The 27,752-nt window shown below is 43.8% G+C and overlaps 1 long non-coding RNA gene across 1 annotated transcript; it reads left to right on the top strand.

The window, feature by feature from the left end:
* Positions 1-27,339, top strand: LOC146868467 (uncharacterized). Its single transcript, XR_014966242.1, has 4 exons — positions 1-141; positions 12,798-12,885; positions 12,986-13,077; positions 27,187-27,339. It is a non-coding gene; the product is annotated as an uncharacterized LOC146868467 (long non-coding RNA).
* The last annotated feature ends 413 nt before the right edge of the window (positions 27,340-27,752 follow it).

Below are 27,752 nucleotides of genomic sequence, written 5' to 3'. Positions count from 1 at the left end.
GGAAGGAACAACTCTCCCCCGCCACCCCCTTGTATCCAGCAGAAGAGATGTTTGGGACTGCAGTGGTATCGGGCCTAAGCACAACCCTGTTCCCAAGCTTTGGAAACAGAGATGGTGTCGAAGAGTTCCATGGGAGGACAGGTAGAGTGGAGCTTCCAACCTCTGGCACGAGAGAGGGAACCCTCCGAGTAACATTTAACACTAGCCATACCGTGGCAAGTGGCGGTCAGGCTGAGAGCCAGCCCATGTGTAATCATAAACATTTTCACAGGGGCCAAAAAGAATAGTCTATGATGTGATTATGTGATTGAGGGTTGCATAGATGCAGGGGAGTGGGGGTGGGTGGAGGGTAGGTGTAAGGGAAGCAAAGTATGTACCTGGTGTGCACAATAAGTTATGGAGGCATTTTATTTTTAGGGTCTCATGCCATACTGTCTTCTAAATTAAGCTTCTTCTCTCTAGAAGAATCATAGATTTCACAATACTATGTTATGCTGTATCTGAGCTGCTATCTCTCGATTGTGCCCTGCGGTAAGGGTTCTCTGTTTGCTATCACCACCTTTGGCAACTCAACTGCGCAAAGGAAGTAATCTGATTAGTGAACTGGAATGAAATAGAATCTTAGGCTTCACAATCTTCTTATGCCTTTAGTCTCTTCTCTGTAAGCATTAGGCATGCTTAGAAAAAGGCTCTGTTAGGATATCAAGTGCTATACAAAAAATGGATGACAAAGTCGCCCAACAAGGTGCACAATTCACTGAGGTGGGCAGACATAAAACACCAAGCCTTCACTGCTAGGCATGGGATAGCGGAAAGGTTTTTTGCAATTTCATTATGAGACTTAACATTTAATTCTGGCTTTATCACTTTACCAAAATATGTTGGCTGTGAAATCTGTATTTAAAGTCTGGACAGGTGCCACAAGACAGTGGTATGTGTTTGGTGAGGGTAGTCCCTTAGTGCCACTATCGGCAACACTCCCCTTCCCCAGATTTGGGGGAGGGGATAACCCCTCCCACCAGTGGACCGCCAGTCCACCCCATTACTCACGCCCCCAGAAGGGAGCGGAGCGTTCCAGGCAACCCCCGGTTGCTCAGGTCCACAACTGCCCATAGGAACTGGGTGCCGTTGCTCTTCCAGGGTCCAAAGCGAAGACCTCCCGGGGGATGTTTGGCCTTTACACTCTTGTTGTGCTCGTGCAGAGGGTACCCCTCTGTACCTTACGGCCTCTGGATCGCCCTGTAACTCCGCCTGCGACACAAAATAATAACTTAGACAAACTCACCCCCCCTAACCCTGCCCGACTGCCGGGTAAGCGTTAGGGAGGGAAACGGCATCAGGGATGCAGGAAAAGAGGGCACCCAGTGGGCGGGAGAGGTATATGTACCTCGCCCCCCCGCCCACTTCTGCCCGGAAGTGATGCGGGCATGCGGACCCTTAGGGGGTTGCAAACACTGAGCGGCTGCCTTGTGTGCCATCCTGTGGCACTAAGGGTGGCCGCCCTCTTAGGATTGTCCCCTTCATGGACCCGGGGAAGCCCGCATATTGCCAATATCTGCAACACTCCCCATCCCCTCCACAGCATTATCCTGGAGAAATAAACAGATAAGACACCTTTTTTGTGTAGAAAATTGCTGCAGGTTTATTTGCATAACAAATGTGTCAGCATGGTGGGTTATCTTACGGGGGATCCCAAGGCAGGCAGCTCCTCGCCACCTGCCCACCTGATGAGCCAAATTACACTGTGGCCATAACCAATTGATGTTTGCCAGATTTGGGGAAGGGGATAACCCCTCCCACCGGTGGACAGCCAGTCCACCCCATTACTCACGCCCCCAGAAGGGGGCGGAGCGTTCCAGGCAACCCCCGGTTGCTCAAGTCCACAACCGCACGTAGGACTAACGGGGCGCCGTCGCTCCTCCAGGGTCCAACGCGAGGACCTCCCTGGGGATATTTGGCCTTTGCACTCTTGTTGTGCTCGTGCAGAGGGTACCCCTCTGTACCTTACAGCCTCTCGATCGCCCTGTAACTCCGCCACAGCTCTGGGTGTGGCCACCGTCACCCCAGGCCCCCCCACCAAGATAGGCCTAGTTACCTACACCCTGCTGATGCCAAGGCCTCCCCCAAATCAGGCAAGAACAGGTCCATTCCCACTCTGGACAGGTGTATCCCATCTTCATCAAAACACCCTATGGACTTAGCGTGCAGTAACCCATGTCAGATGAAGCCAAACCCCCTTTGTTCGGTGAATTTGCGCATGGCGCTGTTAACCCTCCCGCGCGAGGTGTCCATGGCTTCCCCCGATTGCCCTCCTACCCAGGAAAGTTAAGTCAATGCCTCCCAGGTGTATGGCCCAACTTTTTGGGAGGGGAGACACCCCCCTAGTCTGTGTTGCAGCCTCTACAGCAAACTGGTCCAGCACATGCCTGGGACCCTCACTCACAAGACGCCCGGAAGTCCCTCCCTCCAGAGCATTGGTCCTGGCATCTTGAAGAAATGCAAAACCCCCTTTTGTTGAGCACTGCACACCATTCTATAAAACAAATCCAAAATTCTGACCCATACGCGGATCGGAACCCGCGACCTTGGCATTATAAGCTCCACGCTCCAACCAACTGAGCTAACTGGCCAAGGCTTGCACATGTTTGCCTAATAGCACTGCACTCCAACAAACCTCAGGTGCCTCACAGGGGTGCCTAAGGTATATTCACCATTTGCCTGTACATAAAACACTTAACCTGTCATCCGGCCACTCCCCAGGGTGGCAGTTGATGGATGTACCTTTTAATTCACTTCCTCCCACCTGCATGATGCGCTCCACTGACAAGCATGCCCAGAACGCTGGGCTTCCTGCCCCTTCAAAAGAGTGCTCGCAAAGTTGCCTGCCAGGACCCACAAGCCCGACATTTAATCATGCCTTCCATACCCGTTCATCCCCAAAAAGGTAAGTGGCGTGCTGTCAGCATGAACCAGAGTACCTCTCTCCTGAAGGGCCAGGTAAGGGGCGACCAGAACCACTGGGCCATACATCTATCTCCCAGCTGGGTGTAACAGAATACCCTTCATCCTAGCCTGGTTGGAATGTGCCCTTCTCCCCACCCCTTGTAAGGGAGCACCACACTCGCCCGTCTTCCTAAGCCAAAATTGGGACATTAGTCCCCTTGTTGGCTGACCGCTCCCAAGGATATTTTGCTTAACTGGAGCAACCTATATCATGCCGCTGTGCATCGGAGGACAAGGAGTAAGCCTATGGTCAGTGCTCTGTTCGTAGTCAGTCTTTATGATCCTAACCCTCTATTCCAACAATATTATGGTACCAGCACCCTATTGGGAATGGCAAACTCACACCCCAGCAGACAGGCTACAGCCTAATCGTCCTCGATCTAACAGACCCAACCGACACCTCAAACCCTGACAAGAGGAGGCCTGCTAACCTGCTCCCACTCGCCAACTTAAGGAACCCCGTTATTCCACACCCCTCTGCTAATGCTCAAGTTAGTATCCAGAGTGCGTATGTGTCTCTCGAAAACCAAAAGACCATATATACGTTGGTGACAGTCCCCGCTAGGATCAGCGCAAGTGGCCAACAGTAATGGATGTCTATGGTCATGAAAACATGATAAGCCACGCAATGAACCATAGACCTACCTAAATGTCTCTGAGGTGAAGCCATTGGATGACCCTGGAGAGGCAAAATGCCCGAGACATCAGATGCCACAAGCAGCCCTCGAGTTTAAAAGGTCCATCAGCTCCAAAAACTGCACCTTAGAGGAAAACCAAGCTGACCCCAAAATCTGCTTCCACCTGGTCCTGAACTGAAACGTCTGCATTCCCTTCAGGATTACGATATATGTGCTTCATATTTGGCGCATTACTGCTAAGTGTGCCCAGTTCATACACTGCTATTTCTTTACATTTTCTTATCTTTCTCTGACTGCAAAAAGTCAGGAGATTGGAAGCACCAATCCCAATGTTAAAACTAAAATGTAAGCAAACCTTATCCGGGGACATAGCCTCACATTCAACACCCCTGTCTTTGAAGCGCAGCAAGTCGAATACAGAGTTAAAAGCCCCTTTATTTAACTTGAGCTTAGATGCACCGGTACTAACTGCTCCTATTACCTGGAAATGTGTGGTGCGTCCCCTAGCTGGAAAACGTATGGGTGTGCACCGACACAATTTCTGGAAACATGTAAAGCCCAAGCTGTTTGAGCAGTTCCTCCTGCATATAACCCAGACAAGATAGTCCTGCCAGAACTCTATCTGTGTCCCTTTACATTGGTTCCGAATAGCCCTGACACTTTCTGATAATCAGTGGCCATCTCTGTCTCTGAACCTAACCCATATTGTGCTGGCTTGGTTGCGGACCCTCAAGATCACTTCCATGGCCCTAAACCACTTCTCACTCGAAGGGCAATCCCTGGCGCCAAAACAAGGCACTGGTGGGTGCCGCCTACCCGTTCTAAACATCAGGAAACCACCAAGCCGCACACCGCACTCTCCGTCAGCGCTGTCTCAATGCTCCACAATGCATACCTGCCTGCGTTGAAAACTTGCTGCATCACAGGAATACTGTGGCTTATTTTTGATTGACGCTCCATTATCGTAAAAGAAAAGGCCGCCCTCTGCACATTTAGAGCATTTCTGCTTGTCTCTTAGATGTAAAGCCTGTACTCTGAAGCATCTTTGTAAAGTAACTGGTCCAATTGAAAAGCGCTCAGACACCTTCGTGTAAAGTTTTCTCTATATAAATTCACATTCAATAAATCCACAACTGAATAAACAAATTGGTTGCTCTTTGTTAACCCCATCCCCGGACAAACTGTACAGGGGGGTCCTGGACTCACCGGAAACTCCGTAACCAATAAGATGTGACCTGGTCTCTCCTAGACCATGACCCCTTACAGGGGCATACCCCAGGTACAGTATGCGCCGCCTGGCCTGACCCACCAGACCACGGCGAAAACCTAAGCAATCCTGTGAAAGTGCAAAAGTTTGCATTTATTTATTTATTATCCCGCATGACTCGGGGCAGCAATGCCCATAGCATTGACCCCTCAGTGCAAAGCCCGCAACCACTCGCAGAAGAGGAGCCAGTAACACTGGATTGGTTGTCCGCCCATGGCATCCAACAACCTCACCTGATCATGATTGGGCCGCGGGCCTTAGACACATGCCGCTCCCCACTAGACTAGGCAGCAGACACTCGGCACCAGTCCGGCCCGTAAAACAATTGCTTCGTTGTGAGCTTCACACACTGGAGACTCAGCCTGATGGGGCACAGCCAGGCCCCCATGGCGTCGCCCACTCCCCCCACACACCGTAGGTTGTTGCTTTGGAAAAACTCTGTTGTTTTGCCTCTAGGTCGTTAGTTGTTAGGAACGCTGAAATCTTCCAGCACAGCAGGCACAGATGAGGTATTAAAAGGGGTTTGATTTAAACAAACTATCCTCTCTGAACTTAGTACGTTGTACACTCACCTGGATACCCTTTCCTTGAGTTGCTTAGAACTCGGTGTATGTAACTCTAACCACTAATGTCTGTATTAACTTTTGTGCTTCTACCATTCTTATGTGAACTGGAGCTATTCGCCTTTCATCTTAGATGTAGTGCATGGCTCTGGAGCATCTATGTAAAGTGACTGGTCCTATTGAGAAGTGCTCCGACACCTTCGGGTAAAGTTTGCGCTATAAAACTCACATGAAATAAATCCAAATTAAATGTGCGCTGGCAGACATGTCCCTTCACACCCAGACGAGCCTCAGCAACCCCTGACTGCGCAAAAGTCGGTTTCACACCTTATACATACTCGGCTGCTGCAACTTCGTGCCTGGACATTCACCCTCTTCTACACTAAAGTTGAACACAACTCACAGCTGTGGCCTGCAGCACCATAAAAGGGGGAGCAAATATGACTGAACTAATCTACCGGCACAGCCCTGCAAGCAAAAAGCAGAAGACACCCAGACTGCTAACCAATCCTACGTGCCCACATTGTAATGGCGAAAGTTGAAACGTCACACATTATTACACTGAAATAGGAACATGACACACATGGCTATCTACAACCTTGGCTACTATGTAGAAATATTGTAACTGTAACTCACAGTACACTTGTATCCTGCTATCGTTGTGAAGCCCCTCCATCCCCCCCCCCCCCGTGACTTTGGGCCAAATTTGCATTATCGGGGAGGCTGTAAATATAATGCCTGGTTCAACTAATAAAAGTGTGTATCTCTGGGACTTATTGTGGCAGGGTTGAAATAAGTTTGAGTCCCTCCCCTGCAGCATTCAGTTTCCCATTGCAATCAAAATAATAATCTGTAGCTGCATGAATGAAATAGTCGTCATTGTAATCACAATGTAATCCCAGGTCAGTCGCATGCACGCCAGCCCTGCAATGTGGTAAAACTAAAGCAACCGCCAGATGAAACCAGAAAGGCGATGTGCACCTTGCGCTGAGGGCGAAAACAGACTCGTGCCGGCTTACGCCGCACACTGAGCACGCCACTCACTGAACCGCAGTGCCTTCAGCGAGCTGCACCCCAAAGGCCCCCCAAGCAGCAGCTGCACCTAGGATTGAGAAAGTCTGGAGCCCCTGCACAGGGTGCACTGCTCTCAGCTGCCAGTAAACTGCGCTTGCTGTGCACACTAGCTTCCCAAGTGGCCTCCTTCTACCAAGGAGCCCATCCCCGTTAGAGTGGAGGGCCAGAATCCCCGAAAATACAATTTAACCCAAATACAGTCTCCAAATACATCTTTTTTCATCCCCATAAATCTAGGGCAGCTAACCCAGCCTCTATGTCCAGGAATAAGTGTAAATGTGTACTTCTCTTACACTCCACTTGTGGCCGACAGCAAAGAAGGCTGAAACTGAGTTGTGTGATCTGTTGGCAGTGGACCAGGGAGGTGGGCAACTTTGACCAAAATTATTAAAGTGTGTCTGTAAACTGTGTATAGCTAGGGGGTGCGGCTTTTGATTATCCCTTACTGCCTTCTTTCATATTTTTGTATATTTCATAAGGGTAGTTAGCACACCTGTTTGCACTTAAAGAAGAATGGATTTTGACGACGAAATGGAAGAGCTGGTCAAAGACCTATTTAATTTAGGCAAATCTGAAAAGTCAGGAACAATGTCTGTATCCCGGGCAGGGGAGGGACTAAAAATTAAGTTTATAAAATTGGAGAGACTAAAAAAGGTTGAGCACTCGAAGTGGTGGGACGGGGTTACTCTTAAGAGATACCTTGATAATAAGAAAATTCCCCGTGGACTTAGAATTCTAACATTCCCCACGTTTGATGATCTTGACCCGGATTTACTTAAAGACTGGGAGAAAAATTTACAAAACTCCTCCTTCGTCATGATGAGGGTCCTGATCGAACATTCTGATAGAAAGTGTTTAAAATTGAGAAAGGAAATACGCACATTGGAGGAGGAAAAAAAGGGGTTAAATTTGAAGGAGGCGACTGATAAAAACTACGCCATCCTTAAGGAACAGATTTCTACTCATCAACGATTTATCAAACAAAGGAAATTTAACAAGATAGCCAGGGATGATAGAGATTATTCACAGCGGCGCATCTACACATTTGCACAAAAATATGATAATATTCAAATTCCCAAGTCCAAAGATTTAGGCACACATAGTCTAGGAAGTGTCTCGAGTTTACTGAGTAGCTCCAATGTCTCTTCTATTGAGGAAGCAGGTGCCTCTGCAACTAATACAACTGAACTGAACACCAATTCAACTACTTCCTCTTCTTCTTCTTTTTTAGAAGAGGTATTGAGGTACCGTATAGAGAGCAAACAGAAAAAGCCCGCAAACAGACAAGAAGGGGCGGGTGGCGAAAGGACTGACAAATACTCCGGTGTACTTACCAGAAACCAAAGAAAGGAATTGAACAACTAAATGGGGCTTTTTGTATACGATCTTATGCAAATATCACTGAGACTGATAATCTTGTTGTTAACCTTTCGAATTGTACACTGAATGACACAGAATTGTCTTTGTTGAATAAAGGGCTGGGCTTTTGTGCAACAAACAAGGATGTATTCTCTGAATTACATGCTGATCTGTTCAAATTTTCCAGGAGGGCGAAATTAAAATGTAATTTTCATCTCAAACAGTCACAGATGCCATCAACAAATACAGACATGGTTGGCATTTCAGATGTGTCAGTTGAACACCTAAAACAAGTTTCTTTGTTACTGTCACTAGAAGGAGATATGGAAATTCCATTAGAGGGTACTGCCCAGGAGTTGGACATACATCAAGACCTTAGTGGCTTACACCCTAAAAGTAAATTTACACCACAAGGACCACACTTAACCAGCATTGATGTATTTCATAAATTAGTGACTGATGACCTTCATAGATTGGAGGATAAACTAGTGGTAGGAAGAGGTAGGTGGAACATGGAAAATGTGACTGTTGCAGAACAGAGAACCTTGTACAGTCTTAGGAACGATTCCTCCCTTGTCATCTGCGAGGCTGACAAGGGAGGAAACGTGGTCATTATGAATAGATCTGATTACGAATGAGAGGCTATAAGTCAACTGAGCAATGAAGACTGTTACAGGACGATGGGAGGTAATCCCTGTCCTGAAGCGATGATGATGATTAACATTTGTCTAGCACATTGGAAAGAAATAGGGCTCCTGACAGACTCAGAATATCAATACCTTAAGATCGTACATCCTAGGTCTGCCTGTTTGTATCTTCTACCGAAGGTACACAAAAAGGAGAAGTTCCCTCCAGGACGCCCATTAATATCTGGGAACGAATCCTTGACTGAACATTTGTCTGAGTTTGTGGATTCATTTCTTAAACTTTTTGTGGCCAACCTTCCGTCCTATATTCAGGACACGAAGGACATTCTGAACAAGATAGATGATGTACAGTGGGATGACACAATATGGTTAGTGACCATGGAAGTGAAGTCACTCTATACATGCATCAAGAAGGAGTTCGGCCAGATGGCAATGGATCACTTACTTTCTACTAGAAGGGCTGGTCTTTTGGAACACAATGGCATGATTTTAGAAATGATTGATTTAATTTTAAGTAACAACATTTTTTTTGTTCAATCAAGACTGGTACCATCAACAGCAGGGCACAGCGATGGGAACAAAATTTGCGCCATCCTATGCAAATTTATTCATGGGATGGTTTGAGAAAACTTACGTCTGCTCCCATCATGCAGGAACATGGACAGAGGATGTCCTTTTTTGGAGGCGTTACATAGATGATGTTTTTATGATCTGGACAGGCTCCGAAATCAACCTGTTACAATATTTTGAAAATCTGAATCAAAATCCATTTAATGTATGCTTTACCCTAAATAGATCAATGACCAAAATCCAGTTCTTGGACATGGAGCTGTATGTTGAGCATGGTAAATTGCAAACCACTATGCATAGAAAAGAAACTGCTGTGAACAGCACATTGCATTTTGATAGTGCCCATTCAGCCAGTACCCAACGTGCTATTCCGTTTGGAGAATTGATCCAGGTCCGTCGAAATTGTAGTGATGACACACATTGTGAAAAGCAAGCACAGGGAACCCTACACCGCCTTAAAAATAGGGGCTATAGGGATCAAGAACTCAATCAAGCATTGAGAAGGGTTAGATGTGTCAAGAGAACGGACACACTGAAAGCAAAAGCCAAGAAGACGATTCCTAATAAAGAGCGCCTGGCGTTCATTACCACGTATTCGCAGTTGAACCAAGATCTTTTCAAGATACTACACAGGCATTGGAAAATTCTTAAGGGAGCTCCCGGTGTAGGCTCCTTGCTGTGTGAGAAACCTTCCATCACCTATAAAAGATCTGGCACTTTGAGAGAGGCACTATGTCCAAGCTACACGGCTATTAGACCTAATGCCGTTGATACGTGGCTCAGACATCCAAAGGGTTTTTATATCTGTGGAAATTGTAATGTGTCACATGGGCATGAATAAGACCTTCTGCTTCACATACAATAGCGAATCTACATATGAGGTGAAACAATTTTTCAACTGCCAATCCACATATGTGATTCATGTAATTGTTTGCAACTGTTCCAAAATATATGTTGGCAGTACAGTGAGACAATTACGTGTGCGCATCCAGGAACATCGGAGAGCCTGCTCTAGAAATGATGGTACCAATGCCCTTGGGGCTCACATCTGTGACTCTGGTATCCGAAAGCTAATTTTAAGTTCCATGCAATTGACTATGTCCCCCCTGATAGAAGGGGCTGAAACAGGGAGCTAGGTCTAAGACAGCTGGAGGCGCTTTGGATATGTAAGCTGAGGGCAGTGACATCTGGGCTAAACATAGACAATGAAATGCATTATTTGTTGTGATGGGCGGTCTGTATTGATATGTTTAAGAATACCGTATGTGTATTGCTGAATTCTATGGAAGACTGTAATTTGTGTATAGGAACTGTATACTTAGGTATGCTTTATTGAGTCTTAGTCTGAGCTTGATGATAATCTGTTCATCCTCCTGATAAAATAAACAAACATTCCTAAATATGCATGTTATATTCATGATGTGCAATATAAGTCAGGAGGTATTTCCCCTTTTCCTCTGTTTCTTTATCATATTGTATATTTACTTTGTTTTTAGACACCTATATGTATTATTGTGTGACCTATCAGATATTCAGGACCTTACTTCTTGTGGTAAATTCGTACACCAAATGTGGTGGTGCGATGAATAAGGGCATATTTGTACCAGTATTAAGCTTGTTATTTCGTATGCCAAGAAGAGTAATCCTGATTTGAGTCCTCTGATTTGTAAGCCGTAGGAATGTAGTGTTCGATGTTAAAGTGACAGTCGGATTTCTTTAACACTTGTATTTGTTCTCAATAAGGGTGGTTCTAACATCTGTTTCCCTGTCTTTTACTACCTGTCAACTCTAGACAAGACAGTTTTTTATATAGTGAAATGGCCCAGAAAACAAGTTGGTGATTAATAAGCGAATAATAGAAAAAAAACTCGTATTAATGATTAAGATTATGTTATGAAACATTCGGGCATATACTGTTGGTAATAATGGTGTTAAGTCTGACTGCGGGCTGAAAGACACATTGTTTTATTGTGGATATTCACGGAGTCACTGGCTATGAATAAGAATATCTGTAGGTGCTTGTGATTGGATATCACATGTGAAAACAACTTGGCATTAGGAAATCTGCTGTGCAGTAGAGGTATACGAATGTCCCTTGTGTTGGGGAGGTTCCGAGTGCAATTATAAATGTATGGGCATAGCAAAGACAAGTGGTAGGTACGATGATGATATCGGTATTGATAGTGATTGGGTTTTTAAAAAAATAACCTATTACAGGGTTTTTTAGTGAAGGATGTCGTAATAACTAGTATTTTCATATAGATATATATGCTTAACGTGCCAGAAGACTTTCTGACTTGCGCTGTTTTTTATGTACAATTACATTAAAGATACACGTCAGTACGAGTTGTCAATTGTCAATGACTACGAACAATAAAGTTTGCAATGTAGACCTCTCTTCTGGGTTCTTCACGTGATCTGAACACGTAGGGCGGAATAAGTCCACTGATTGGTTTAAAACGAGCCATGTGATACGTGACTCGATTCTGCTGTTTTTGAGCCTGACGGAGAGTCGAAAGACACAGCGCCGTACAGTGATTTTGAATGGAGTAACGATTTCGGATAAAGATAAAGTAAGTGTATGGCTTAAATAAGCTATTTTACCGGCAGTGGGAGGAAGCATGGTGTTTGCGCATGATGTATGACTGACGCCGATATATCGAACTCCGGCGAGGCCATTGAGATCGCTGCAGTTGAGGCGGTCCGATTTCATTTTATCTTATTATATCACCAGTCATTTTTATTTTGTGCTTGCGTAACCACAAGCTCTTATTTAATTTTGAGATTGTGAGGGGAGGTATAACGGGTAAGGTTATGTGCAAATGCCCCATATAACGGGGGGGCGTTGGCAACTACCAAGGGGCATATCAGCAAGGAGGCGATATAAAATTATCGCCACTTTTGTGTCCGTTTACGAACGAAAAGCGGCGATAATTTTATCGCCTTATCAGCAAGGTCACGCTATCGCGTGAATCCTTGCATTAGCTCCCTTTCCCGTAACGTCCACCTTTGCATCTCTAATGAGATGGAAAGTGGGCGTTCCATTCCAAAATAACTGGAGATATGTCGCTAACCGACATTTCTCCAATTATCAATGGGCACACTAACAAGCATAGCGATAAGAAAAGTAGCGCTAACCTTGGTTATCGCTACTTTCCTTACGCCTGCTTTTAGTTTGACTTAGCCATTATATCCAATGTATGGTGGATATTATGGCTAAATCTGCCCTGCCCTATCAACAAGCTATCGCCAAACTTTGTGAGATTATCGCTGGATTTCCAGCGATGATCTCACATTTGGCAGTTAGCGCTTGGAATTTTATCGCTTTTGAGATAAGCGTTGCTGATAGCACGCTATCTCAGAGATAAAATTCCACGTTAGCCGGCAATAATTATCCTAGCGCTAAGTGCGCTTAGAGATAATTATCGCCAGTCCTTGATGATATGCCCCCAAGTTAGTTAACTGAACAAACAACTGGGAACGTTATTGAAAGCATAATGGTCTGTCTCAATAGGTTGTTGACATGCATTGGATTAATGGGAATGTAGAGATGTGGGCACAGCGGTTTTAACTGTCTCAATTAAGTTTGATTAGAATCATAAGATCAATATTTGATAACTTTTAAAAATGTAAATACTGACAGTGAGATGGGTTAATTATGAATATTTTTTTACAGCTATAGGTGCACCTATCATAGTGAGCACATGCAATCAGAACTCGGATTCGATTATGCATATTGGAGATAAACCACGTCGTTTTTTGAGGTAAGGATAGCTGGTGACTTTTTTAGTAATATGTACACATAATTTAAGTTTTTCTTTGCTCGTGTCCGCAACAGTGGTAACTGCGTACATTTTATTGCAGTAATTGCTGGCTTTTAAGAAAAGTTGGAGAAAAACAGAAGGTTGTCCTCTGGATTAATTTCAGTTGTGGAACGATAAAGCACTAATTTGAAGGTAACAATGAATGGTACTTCCTTAAGACTAAGAAGCGTTCTTGATGTCATTGTATAAAATAAGGCCATATCACTGATACCTTGTGTGTTTTTTCTTGTTGAAATAGTGTATGGTATATTGATCCGGGTACATTCGTGACCATCTTTAGATTGGAGTATTTCGACTACTGGTGAGGACTGAGTCTAGTTATTGGTCTTAATTGGCTGGCACTAGTGGGTACTCAATATATGTGCACATGTTGTTGTCCAGTTTTTTTTTATATCAACACCTAATCTGTGTGTGACAAGTTTGGATCAAGTAGTAGTTTTGTTAGCTTATTGGTTTGACGCTGGGTTTGTTTGGCTTTTTCCTTGAATCCTTCAAGACCTCACTGGGTGTTTATAAACTTTCCTTTTCTTTTCTCCTTTCTGGCTCTTTTTCGGGTCTTGTCACTTACAAACAAATCAGAGTATGGCATTTAGGTAGGAGTATGTCACCGTACCGAATGCTATATTCAAGAACCACTGGTAAAAAAAAAAAATCCTTACTTGGTGACCACGCTTCCTAGTATGCTAGCAATATCAATTGCGTAAATGTGTGAAGAGTAATCAATTATGCTGATGTATATGATGTAATTGTATCTTGTTACCAACAGAATATATGTTTATACCTATGTTATGCTTGCAGCCCTGAAGAAGCCCTATTCAGGGCAAAACGTGTTGGCTGCACTATTCCATTACGTCATATGTGGTCCAAGTATCCATTAAAGGATCATATTTAACATCATTGAAGAGTCCGCATTGATTCACTTGTTTTGCATTTGTGCATTTTGAAAAAGCTTATGTTGCCTCTCTGTGCTTTTTTAAGGCTGAACCTGAGCACTCGCACTCATCCCTAAAGTAACCATAGGCGATCGCAGCATGTGCCCCCAGGTTAAACTACTCAGAATCTAACCCTCGTCAATGACGTTTCGGTTTTCGATAATCCGCATTCTAGTCATGACTCCTTTAGCTACACATTACCCAAATGATCGAGAAGATTCGTAGCCTTCAGAATGCAGCATGAAAAGACCCTGAAAGGCGTTCCTCGGTGCCATCAAATTCGAAGATGCTATGACCGAGGAGTCTGTTTGCCTATGAACCGCAGACCATAAACAACACCCGCATGGTAACCGGATTTTAACCTGCATCATGCCCACAATAGCATGTTCGAAAACAAGGTATTTTCAAACTTAGAACGCGCTACATTCCTGTTAACTACAGGATGGGGCACATGCACCGCATCTGCCGGTTGTGGATGGCAACCCCCTTCTACGGAGCGTTACATAACATCATTTACTGCGCCGATTGCCATTGTTTAAAATTCTTGTGTTGTTTTACAACTTTACAACAATGCCACTTCCAGGCACCATCAAAAGGATGCCAATTGAGGCCCAGCGTGCTGCACCTTCCCCACTGTGCCGGTGACCGGAGAAACGCTCCACAGCACCGTGACTACAGGCCTCGACCCCCTGACCTCGCTGGTGCTCCACAACGCACCCTAGGTGACAGTGTTGTACCAGGGCCCAGCTCGACTGGGAGCTTCCAGAAGGCATAGCAGATAATTTACTAGCAACTCCAAGATGCTCCAAATGAGTGATAAAGCCACCCCCGGCGGATTTGGCAAATTGGAACCTAACATTTTAATGTGAAGCACTGTGTTCCGAACCGAGTCGGTTTCACCGTCACTGTGAAGAAAAACGCCTCAAATCATTCCAAAACCGTGAACCATCACCGGGTGCAGGGCAGGAGCACAGGGCACCCGAAACCCGTTACCCATGCACATTTTATTTAGGAAAATCGGAACACAATGGAATGGAATGAACAGTGTTCCCAACCGAGTAGGTAACTGTGACGAGAAACACAGAGGACTCCCCAAGGGACAAAGCACACAACCAACCACTCCCGAAACCGTGAAGCATAGCCATTTACGTACACGGGTCATATTTACACTAGTGTAAGTAGGTGGGCTCCCAAACAATGCACCACCAGCCGATCGTTATCCCTGCATCTCATGTAAAACCTTAACATTTCCGTTGAGAGAGGAGGACTACAATCACTGGCATAACCAGCCCGCCTCATGTGTTACTGCCGCCTGCTCTTGGGAGGCCTACCATGCTGCCCAATACCGCTTACGCTCCGCGACCTCCCCCTCCCCGAGCCATGCCAGAATGCCGAGCACGGCCAGGCCGCGGGCCCCATGCTGCTTCTCCCGCAAAACAAACACACCGCCAGGTCAGGGGGGGGGGGGGGGCCGGGGACGTCCCGGGCCCCGCTCCTCTGCCCAGCACGACCTGACTCAACACGTGGTCGGAGCCACACACCGAATGGGAAGGAACTGTACAAAAAAGGGGGGGGTGACAATGCCCACACACTCACTGGACAATGATGCCAGACCAGAGGACACAGCAACCAAGAAGATGTGCCCCATCGAATGCTGGTTTTGGTCTTTTCCGCCCCCAAAGTGCATGACCTTAAATGTGCGTGCAGTACGTTAATTCCACAAAAGGATGGGGCCACCGCCTCCACCCTACCTGCGATGCGGAGCCTTCCTGCCCCCGGACATTGGGCTGGCACCCAAACATACCATGTCTGGACCGATCCCAATTGAGGAAGGTGGGCGCCCAAAACAACCGCAGGACACCCCGCGTGCCGATGTGCATACCCACTCCATCCCGGGACCCAAGTACAGGCACCGCGCAGCAATGCCCAGGCAGGGCCGGACTGGGAACAGAAACCGGCCCTGGTAAACTGCTCAGCCGGCCCCCCCTGGGGTGAGGGGGAGTGCAGCCGGGCAGTTTGCGAGGGCCGGTTTAGGCCGATTTTGTTACAGGGGGCCGATATTGCCGACCCCCGGTAACAAAAACGGCCCCCAGGGGCCCAAAACCGGCCCCCAACCTAGCGGCCTACCGGGGAAACGCCCGGTGCCCGCTACGGCCAGTACGGCCCTGTGTCCAGGTAAGAAACAGCATGTGCTGCAAGCCGCATCCAAGCACAGAAGACCCACACCCATATGAAGGCCAAGGGCCAGTCGCAATGGAAGGCCCAAGGGGCCCTCCCATCCCCAAAACTCACCGCAACGGACACCACTTGGTCACGGGAACGCAACGATGCGACACAACCCAAACGGCGTCAGGGCAGCGGGAAAAGAGGGCACCCAGTGGGCAGGAGAGGTATATGTACGTCGCCCTCCGCCCACTCCTGCCTGGAAGTGACGCGGGCATACGGACCCTTAGGGGGTCGCAAACACTTGGCGGCTACCTCGTGTGCCATCCTGTGGCACTAAGGGGGGCCGCCCTCTTAAGAGGGTCCCCGGGGCAGCCCACAGAGTCTCACTATCCAAACACTCACAGCCCAGTAGTTGTGCACAGAGCAAGATGGAAACTATAGAAGCAGAAGGCATGTGTTTTTTAAAAGTAATCTTGGCCTCCCCTTCTGACAAATTATGCACACGTAGGTACTCACTTTCTGAACATATTTCTCAGCTCCGTTATTTACCCATGGGGGAGAGAAGACCTAGTCTCATGGTCACTCACTAAACTATTTTGAACTGAGAAAGTTATGAGTCTTGAAACAAGGGGCCCTGCACTGTGGTGTTGGTAATCCTGTTTTATCAAATTGTTTGGTGATAGTCAAATATTATGCTTCCTATGCCCTTCTCCACTTAATTTCCTGTTTGTGATAGAGGTGGGCGAGCAACTGAATGACTGCCTCTTGCTCAGCTCAAGGATCATTGGGATCCCCAGGCCCAAAATAAGCCGACCCTTCTGTCAGCAAACCACACTCTAACCTCATGCACTAATAATTAAAGTGAAAGCATTAAATAAAAATGAGAGAGGGAAGCACACACCCATCCAGAGGCTGACTTGCACAATGTGAAAGCAGAAAACCTGGGATCAACCTCAGCTTCCCAGCTTGACCAAATTGTGTCATCCTAGGCTGCTGTTATATTTTGCCTTGCCTCCTTTCTTCATTACTGCACATGAAAGCACCTTGAAATTCAGTTCTGAATGTGCGCTGTTCAAAAAACGTTGCATTTGATTTAATAAACTACAATGTAATTTCACGTAGAATAATAACCTCGGCCATATAGAGGGTGTAAATAAAAAAGACTTGCTTCTTAGTTCACTAAAGGTATTGTTGTTAGGACAGGGAAAGCATGAATGTTACTAAGTTCATTTTAGAGAACTATCACTTTTAATAAACATCTTTGAATGCAGTGATATAATTTGCTGTAATAGCACGTACTCATGTTAACGAAATACACTTATTTGAATTTTGAAGTTTTGTAAAGTTTTTTGGTAAAATGTCAGTGTTTAATTAAGTAAGCAGCAGCCCAGGGGGCCGCAAGCAAACATCAGGCGGGGTGCAATGCGCCCGGGCCGAACTTTGAGTATCACTGGTTTATTCAGACAAAGCAGACACAGTGCAGGCAAAGTGAAGAACAATCTTACTTACATTGTACATGTGAGTAGTTAGTCCTGTCCTGTTAATTTTGTTTACACATTCAATTTTTATTTAAGCCTTTAAATGTCAGAACTGCAGATACAGAATACCCTTTCTTAGGAGGCCTGCAAACTGAACATTATCAAACTGAGCAATAGTAATATTAATTACTTACAGTGCTTAGAAACTGAGAAAAGGTGCAGTATAAGGTGCTGTATTATAAGTTATTTAATACCAGCAGTTTGACCTGTATGAAAATACTTGAAGCTATGTTAAAAAAAAGTGATTCATATAAATCACAAATATAAATGCAGAATGACAGTTTGCCAAATTACACATGTTAGGAAATACATAGAAGTATTGAATTCTACATTAGATATACATTAATTAGAGGCATAATTGTATTTGTCTATGTGAAGCAGCATACCAAAGAAAGTTACCACAGCAAAAAACTATAAATATTAAAAAAATTATTTAGATGTAGGCCAACCACAACACAAGAAAGTGTATGTACTGATGAAAATGTTTGAATAGCACCTGGATCATCTGTTAATAAAAGTGTCCAACCTCAACTGGGCTACTCTACTAACCCTCCCCACCACCCTGCAGCCCCTCAGTGTGTTCTTAGATCAGATTCAGATTGCGTGAGGTAAACTGAGGCATCATGCAATATGAAGAAAATTCTTCTCTGAGTTGCAGAAAGACAATAGCAATTCAGGGGCCTATTCACAAACTGCATTTTGTAGTATGTTTAATAGTACCACAATAGTACTACTAATGTACTACAAAATTATATTCACTAACCTACGAGAGTAAATCTCAACCTCCACCTTTCCTATCTTATCCACGGGAAAACTCTCACATATAAGTGTACTACTAAGGGGGTCATTACAATGCTCTGACCACCCCATTTGGATGCGACCAAACACTGTTCGGTCGCATTCCTATATTTTACTATGAGAGCATGCATTCCGGCCGTAAACCGGCAGTAATGTATGCTCCCATAGTAAAATGTGAGGTGCAGTTCATCCCTGCACCCTGTGGCAGGGATCAACAGGGGGGAAGAATAGGAGTCCCTTTGTCCTCCAACTGGAGGCCATGCACCAAAGGGGGCCCTGCATGGGGCCCCCTAACACGCTTTCCGACATGGTCAAACAGACCAGCATAGAAACCATGTTGGAAAGCGTGTATCGTAATCTCAAGGGTGGAAAGAGCTGCCCTTGAGATTACAGGCTGCATTCCGACTGGCGGACGGGCTCTCCGACTGCCTCCATCGTAATGAGGCGGTTGGAAAGGAAACCAAATGGCTGCTGCTGTAAAGGCTAAGATGGTATGTCGGAGCCTTCACGCGCTGCATCATAATTGAACCCTTACTAGTAAATGTAGTTTTAATGTTGGAGGGACCAGGCAGAGTGGCTGGATAACGGTAATACTTATTATTAAATGGGATGGATTTATCAAGGAGTAAGGCGTGATGGATAGGAAGCCCATTGCTATTCCCAAACTGGTCTTCTAAATTAACTACAGTCACAAAGGGAGCAAAAACAGTAGTAAAATACTTCCGCTCAAAACAGAAGTAATTACAGCACCACCGTTAAATTAAATTAAATTATTTAATGAGTTCCCTCTGGAGTGGTGCCCGGACTCGGTGCGGTACCTGGGCATACAAATACATTTGAGCACGGACGAAATCATCCGCCTCAACTATGGCCGCGCGATTGTGCGCCTGGAGACTCAGGTGGATGGGTGGCTGCGGCTCCCGCTCTCTATGTCCGCTAGGATAGCTATTCTTAAAATGATAGTGCTCCCTAAATTTTTGTATCTTTTCAATAATATCCCTATCCCTCTAACCCGGACCTTTTTCTGCACCCTGCGGTCCCTCATGATTAGACTGGTCTGGGGCGGGAAACACCCCCGGATCCGCTGGGTGACTCTCACACTCCCACAGGATCGAGGTGGCCTTGGAGTGCCTGATTTATATTTATACTACCTAGTCGCTCAGTGTGCACATGCCTATGCCTGGTATCACCCTGATGCTTGGATCCCATTCCTTCGCCCAGAGGCGGACTTTGTCCTCCCGGGTCGCTTGTCGGCGGTGTTGCCCAGAGGTGTCCCCAGAGACCCAATGGACATTCAAACGGTATTTACCACCAGCTGGGCGTGGAGCAGGCTCTCGCGCTATTTGGCTCAGCCTCTGCTGTATTCTTCTTCCCTCCCGATACCCAACCCTGGGCTGTTACCGGGCACGGATGAAGCACTGGTGCAACGAACGTTGACGAAATTTGACCTCACCAGGATCGGGGACTTATACCCGGGTGGGCACATTTTCTCAGCATCGGAGGACGCGCGATTCAGTGATGCTACATTCATGGACCGGTTCGTTCTTCGCCGGCTCTATTGCGCCGCCCGGGCGGAGATTAAGGGATTTCCCCTCGAGCCGGCCTCCTTGGAACCCCTCACCACCCTGATTGACGCCGATACGGGGGCACATATTGTTTCCAAGCTGTACAGGGCGTGCGCAGCACGGTCCCCTGTACGGACGATCGTGCGCGGGAGGAATAGGGAACAGACCTGGGTAGGCCTATCACGGACGAACAATGGACGGCATGTTGCAAGGTCACCGACACGGTGTCACTGAACAGTCGACACAAACTCCTACACTATAAATTCCTACGCCGTTGGTATATGACCCCTGTTAGACTCCATGCCATTGATCCCGCGCGGCCACACACCTGCTGGAAATGCGCTACACCACATGCCGATTTTGCACACATGTCTTGGACGTGTCCGAGACTACAGACATTCTGGACACAGGTTCACAAGATCCTAGAAGAGATGCTAGAGCTGACTCTGGTTCCCACTCCTGAGGTCGCACTGTTGGGGTATACCGTCAATTTCCCAAAGAATGTCCGTAAATTGGCCTCTCTGGGGCTTCTCCTGGCCAAGAGGGAGATAGCAAGGCACTGGGGGAAGAAGACAGCTCCCACGTCCAAGACGTGGCTTACGGCCATGGCTTTCTGTAGCACGAATAGCGAGATCTACTCTAGTCTCCTCCCCACGATAGCGCGTCCTAGGGACATCTGGGGCCCTTATAAAACGTACATTGCAGGCTTACCTGGCTCGACCCCGCCATCCCCGAATCCCGGAATAGCTCCCACTGGAGTGGGGTAGGTTGTACCTACCAATGTTACGCAGATGTAGTGGTCATGGGAGGGTGCGGACGCAGGGACGTTTAGCTCCTGGGGTCAGGTACTGTGTGCCACATGGCGTTTTCCCATGTTCGAGATATGAGCAGGGGTGGAGGGTGGCTTTAGTGCCCTAGAGACAGAGCACGGGTCAGAGATCCCCCTGGTTCAGGTTCGGGCAGGTGTCGATGATGGATTGGTAGATGGGGTCTTGTTGTCAGTTGCATTGATGATGTGGTATTGTTTATCTAAGAACCGGAAGTGTCACACAGTGGCTACTGATTTGCTTTTTGTTGATTGCACAGCCGTAAACTTTGTATTATTGGATTTGCCTAATTTCAATAACATTTTTCAAAAAAATAAAAAATAAAAAAAATAAATTAAATTATTTAACATAATTAAGCGTGTCAATAAATGTAAAAGAATTGAAACTGAAACCAGTCTTGGATTGCTTGCGTTCCATTTCAGGGAGGCCATGGTGGATTGTATGATAGAATATCGAGAACAACAATATTAAATGATATGAATATAGTGTCATAAATACAATTAATAAAACCAGCGTGTTTATATACTTTGTATGTAAACTATAAAAATATTGTGTCAAAAATCGTGGAAGGGAATATCACCATAAATAGATAAGAATATATATTTTTTTAAAATATTGACATATACGACACTTATTGAAAATATTACATTAGCAAAACATAACATAATTTAAAATAAAATGTTTAATCCTTTATATTATATATAAAAAAGGCTTAAATAAATTAAATTTTAAATATTAACAATAAAATAAGATTAAAACTAAAGCGTCCCACTCCAGTCAGGGAAAGAGTTAGACTTCGGTGGGGTTAAGTTGACTATTCTCACTCCAAAATGAGCAACAATAGAGAAAGTGTTCGACTTCGGCGCAACTAGATTAAATATTCTCACTCCAATCTAAGCAACATTTGTAAAAGTGTTGGAAGTCAGAGTGGTTAGATTTACTATTCCAATTCCAATCTATGCAACAGTAAGGAAAGTGTTGGAGTTCAGAGGGGTTACGTGAACCATTTTAACTCAAAATCATTTTGTAATAAACATTGAACTCCCTAACAACATAAACTTATTGAATCATATTTTAAATAAAAGCTATGTATATAAATATAAAAAATGTCAATTTGAAGAAAGAATTATGAAATAGGTTTTCAGATAAATAAATTCTTAAATTAATTTGAATAAAATTCACTTCCCTCCCTACTTCCCAAAAAAACTGAAATAATGAAAAATAATATTACACAGTAAATAAAACAGTAATAAAATGTAAATACTGCCTAAATAAATGAAATAAAACTAAACATAATATTAAATATAGAATGCATTTTACAATATTAATTACACATATCAATTAATTAACTACTAATTCGAGTAAAACAAACAATTTACATAATGAATAATCAATGTATAGATTTACATAATTATTATTCACCATTTAAATAATATAAAAATATAATTTTTAAAAAACAAGTATAGCTTGAATACATCTCATTGTGGATGTCAATTCGGATAGGACATTCTTTCTTGCCCACTTCCTAATTGCGTTTTGAAATGAGTCATAAACCCCCTTTTGTGATTTGAAGGGGCTTTTCTGAATCGTAAATGTGGTTTGGCACATTAATAAAATTTACATAAATACTTTATTTTGGCAATTCGCCATAAAAGCATAAACACAACAACACATTTAAAACTTTCAGATGACATATGAATGAGATACAAAAGAGTTAAAATTCCAAAAATACCAGTAGGGTAAACACAATTTTTGACACTAGGCCGTCCTTCATCCAAGAGAACTTATATCATCGCCTATTTACATAACACATATATTTGCACATCTAAAGGGTCTAGTCAGTCTGACCTTCGACTCGCCTTTTGCCTGGTTCTCCCCAAATATAATAAGTAATGAGAGAAAGCGAAGACAAAATACCTTTTTGCATCTGATTTTAAAATACTTAGAGCTTCTGCAAATTTCCTCACCCCGCGTGTACGGTATGCCGGTACAAGCCATTTTTTTCTACTGGTCTGATAGGCAGGACAGAAGAACAAGGCATGCCCTTCAGTTTCCTCTTTAGCCCACACAACAGGGCATGCACACCGACCTGCTCAAACATACCACTCCATTTGACAGTAAAAGATACTAGCAGTAGAACATTGTACCTGAACTGAAGATATAGATTTCTGGCTTGCAGGGTCTCAATTCCATCAAGGAAATGCTCAAACACAAAATCGCCCTCCCGATAAAGAAATACAACTGTGCTTGTGCCTCGTGGGGCATATGCCAATGGTTGCAACATGGCATCTTGCCTATACTAGTCCTTCAGAAGAGGTTTACTAATTGTGGAAACTTCCGAGGGATTATCCCAAAAATGTCCACACTGCATCTTAACCAGGGTGTCTTTTATGTACTTAATCCAGGGCAATTTGCCTGAAACTGGGATACCCAAAATTTCCTTGATCCTCTCATGGTAGGATCAAGGTTCTGGTGTCGACCAAATATGTTTCCAGTAAATATAAGGCCTGGCTCCAACTACCTCCCTAATCGGCCTAAGACCATGTCCAACCTATGAGGGAGCAGGGGTGTGCTATATGGGAGTTTCATCAGCTGTTGTAGAAAAAAGGTTCTCCACAGCTAGTAATTTTTTCCTATTTCCACATGACCCCTCAACGCCAACCCATAGAGGGCTGATCCTAATGCCTGCTGTTTATAAATATGAATCAGTGGGGATGCTGAACGAAAATGTGAGCTTTTCAGCATTAGTAGGAGAAGTGTTGGATGTCAGAGTGGTTAGATTTACTATTCTCGTTCTAATCTGTGCAACAGTAAGGAAAGTGTTGGAGTTCATAGGGGTTACATGAACCATTCTAACTCAAAATCATTTTGTAATACACATTGAATTCCCTAACATCATAAACCTATTAAATCATATTTTAAATAAAAATTACATATTATACAAAATATTTTTAAAAATGTCCATTTGAAGAAAAAAATACACAATAAGTTATCAGATAAATATATGTTTATTAAAATTAATTTAAATAAAATTCACTTCCCTCCCTACATCCCAAAAAACCAAAACAATGAAAAAAAGAATTACATAATAAATAAAACAGTAAAAAATTTAAATACTACCTATATAAAGCAAATAAAATGAAAAACAATACTAAATATCAAATGCATTTTACAAATATTATTATTAACTACACTTATCAATTAATAATTCAAGCAAAACAAGTAATTTAAATAATGAAAAATCAATTTAAAGATTTACATAATTATGATTCATTAATCTTTTACATAATATAAATATATAATTTATAGAAAACAAGTATAGATTAAATACATCTCATTGCGAATCTCAATTCGGTTAGGACACTCTTTCATGCCCCCTTCCTACTTGTGTTTGGAAATGAGTCATAAACCCCCCTTTGTGATTTGACAGTGCTTTTCTGGAGTCGTAAAAGGGGTTTTGTACATTAATAAATATAACTTTGTGGTCCAAAACCCATGATTTTGATAATTGCATGGTTTGCAGCCACACATTATTTGGTGCATCTGGAGAGAAGACTCCAATCATGCTAGGGGTAGATGGGGATGAGGCTGCTGCTGAGGGCAGTATTGAACTGGTGCAGTGAATATCTCCTAAGTTTTCACTCTGACAGTGGGTCATAACCTTAATAATTCGGATCTGACCAGCTCAACTTCTGGTGTCAGGTTTGACTTGCTGAAATGTTTCTGGGGAACATTTTAGGTGGTATGGTAAAGATCTCAATACTCAGAATTTCAATATATGCAGTAACGGTAGTTAACACACATATTGTAATTTAACACCTCACTCCAGATCCGAACATAGAAATCATTGCAACAATGATTCAATTGAAACTTTACAGCATTTTCTCTTCCTTTGCAAAATCTTTAATTATCTCAGGTGAAAATGGTTAAAACCAGGTTGCTCTGCTTTCAAAGTGTGGCATATATGTGCTCAATTTATTCTAGGAATTCTGGTGATACGTTTGTTTAACCAAATATCATTGATTTTATTTGTATTTCTTAAGGCTGAGAACAAAAATATTGACTCATGCTTCTTAACATTTGTTACTTATTTGTAATTTAGTTTGGCTCTCCTGTTAAGCATACTACAAAAACTGTTATACATTTTATACCGTGATACATGGTGCTTCATTACATTTTTATTTGGATTTGTCTGTATTAATGTGACATAATTTAAATTGAATGTTGATTCTGCTGATTTCCGCTTTTCCTGGATTTTACGGTGCTAATTATGATGTTTTATCATTCTGATGGATTTATTATGCAATAAATGAAGATGAAAAAATGCAAATGAGTCTCATGTACTCAATGAGATGTGGTTCACTATTTCTAGGTCTACAATACCGACGCACAAAAAAATCACATCTACTACACTGCATATCTCTACATTGGAGGGGGAGTATAGATTTACTTTTCCTAACCACATACACTTACATTGCACTTACGATGTTATGTAGTAATTAGGTCGATTTAGTGGGTGCAATATTGCTGTCACGCAATGTATTGCATGTGATATATTCACACTCTGCCACCCAGTGCAGGACTTCCAGAAAGCAATTTTTGTACAATACCTTGGTTTAAACAGTAGTACTTGCATTAAGAGGGCCACTGAACAGGAAAAAACCACCCGTGCAACTGGAAATCTCGCCCCTGACTTCTGTGTAATAGATACAGTGCCTGGTGCTTTCACATACAGATCCGCTAGAGGTTTGTTCCTTTCGAGTCCAGTATCGGTACCCCCAAACTCCACAGTATCGTCTGAATTCAGAACAAATTCATTTGGTGCAGTAATGCAAGCCTCTCCCAATCGTGTAGCACCCTTTGGGTCTTATTACAAGTTGCCCAGTATATTGATGTGTTAATATTGCACTGGGAATTACTGATTTCTTAGGATTTTGCTCTTCCCTGGTGCAGTATTACCACATCGTTATGAGTGTTATCCCTCAAAATAAGGCATGACAAGCAGAATCTGAGCTGCGCACATCGATTGCCAGATGTTTCTTTCTCCTCATGGATTTGCAAAGACTTTTCCATGCCCACATTTCGCCAGGTTTTCCTAGTGAAATGTGAATTGAGAAAATGATCAGATATGCATGTTGTCCTGCATGTTTTTCCTGATTCTGAAAGAAACATCTGGATCTGCTTGGACTCTATAAATATCAGATTTACTGATTTTTCATGCAAAGCAGCAGAACATTCAAATTTGCTGTGCTGCGTTGCACATGGGGCAAAACACATCTACCAAGATTGATCTGCTGCTAGTGTCAACCCCTCCGCTGGCATTGAAACAGTGATACCTTGCAAGACCAACAGCCTTGAGCCCTGATGGATAAGTGAGTCTGTGCTGTCTAGCATAGGATATCTATGGGAGGTACACCCTTCTACTACAAATTGCTATGCGTAGACAAACTCCGATGGTTCCTATAGACTGGTTGTGTGCTGTGCATGGCAGCACTCTTGCAGTCAGACGTGGCACGTGCAGCTAAGATCGGCTAGGCGGTCGGACGGGGTGGGGGGATTTCGACTGACGAGGAAAAATTATATTATTTATTCAACTTTTCCTTGTCATCGTCTGTTGAAATCCTCCCCCTCCACCCGGCCCCACAGCTCCTTGCAGTGAATCATTAATTATTTTAGAAATTAACAGATTTTACTCATGTTTGTATGTGCTTTCAGTATCATTTGTTTTTTACCCCAATGCTAGTCTAGCAATGCAAAGCAGCACAAAGTCAACCTTCCTAGCACAAAACACAATTTTGCACTGGATGGTAAATAGCATGCATAGCTTCTACGTTACTGTGTGTTACTCTATTAGCATTGCAAAGAATTGGTATATTAGGGTGTCACAGTTTAAAGAAGGCTATATGCAGGCACCTCTAGTGCACTGCCGTAAATCAGATATTGCACACAGTGGTACCTCACCAGGGCATTCGCTAATCGGAGTCAATATGTGTCACCTAACTCTGGTTTCTCAATTGTTTCTTACTTGAGGCACTTCTAGAGATGAGGTCTCACTTTCCTTCTGTGAGCCTCTGCACCTTTCTGATGAAAGGAAAGAAATGTCTGAGCACCCTACAGCGAAGCCTAATGAGTGGAGCCCATAGGGCTGGTTCTCCCTTACTCTCTAAGAGGTATAAACTTCATCACTGTCTTTCGAGGGTCTACATTTAGATTTACTTTGGTAAACTTTGTTTAGTTATGTGTAGATATATTTGACATTGAAATCCACAGCTGAACTGCACATCAAGTGATTTGGTTTAGATGACATAAATTATAGAACACACAAATCATACAGTAGATTAATTAAGGATTAATAGAGGTTGTTAATCTTCATTATTGCTCTCAACATTTTTGTTGTTCTCGTTTTTCTTCCCAGATATGAAACGTGAAGCAAGACATCCTGAAGAAGGGCTAATTAGATCCTGAAATGCATTTGTGACACAGAAGGGCCAATGAACTGAATTAAGAGACTTTATCGATGTTTCCATGGACAAAATGAATAAAAATACTGATACACCTGTTTAGCAATTCGGTGATACACAATAAAAGACATATTTTGACTATACAACAAGAGGAGGTGATGAATATGAGCTCTACGTGTAGTGATAAAGATTTTCAAAAAGAAAAGTGTGTGGAATATAGAGCTATGCTGTGAAAAGAAAAAGGAAAAAGCCAAGAAAACAGCGGGAGAGAGTAGCATTCTGTTCTGCCGTATTACGAGCAGTGGGGAAGAAATGTGAAATATCCTATTACTTACTGGTAATCTTCATTACTCCGGGTCCTTTTGTCCTCGTCCCCTTCATCTTAACAAGTGAGATAATCCTATCTCACCAACAGAAAAAGAACGAAGGAATGCTGGTACCACCCTCCCCCTCCCTCTGTGAGTACATAACCGTACCCTTCTCAGCATTCCTCCTGAACCACCAAGCCCCAGATGAGGGC

Source organism: Triturus cristatus, chromosome 1_2 (assembly GCF_964204655.1).
Source record: "Triturus cristatus chromosome 1_2, aTriCri1.1, whole genome shotgun sequence".
Lineage (NCBI taxonomy): Eukaryota > Metazoa > Chordata > Amphibia > Caudata > Salamandridae > Triturus > Triturus cristatus.
The sequence above is the reverse complement of the archived record's forward strand: the minus strand, read 5'-3'. Positions and strand labels throughout refer to the sequence as shown.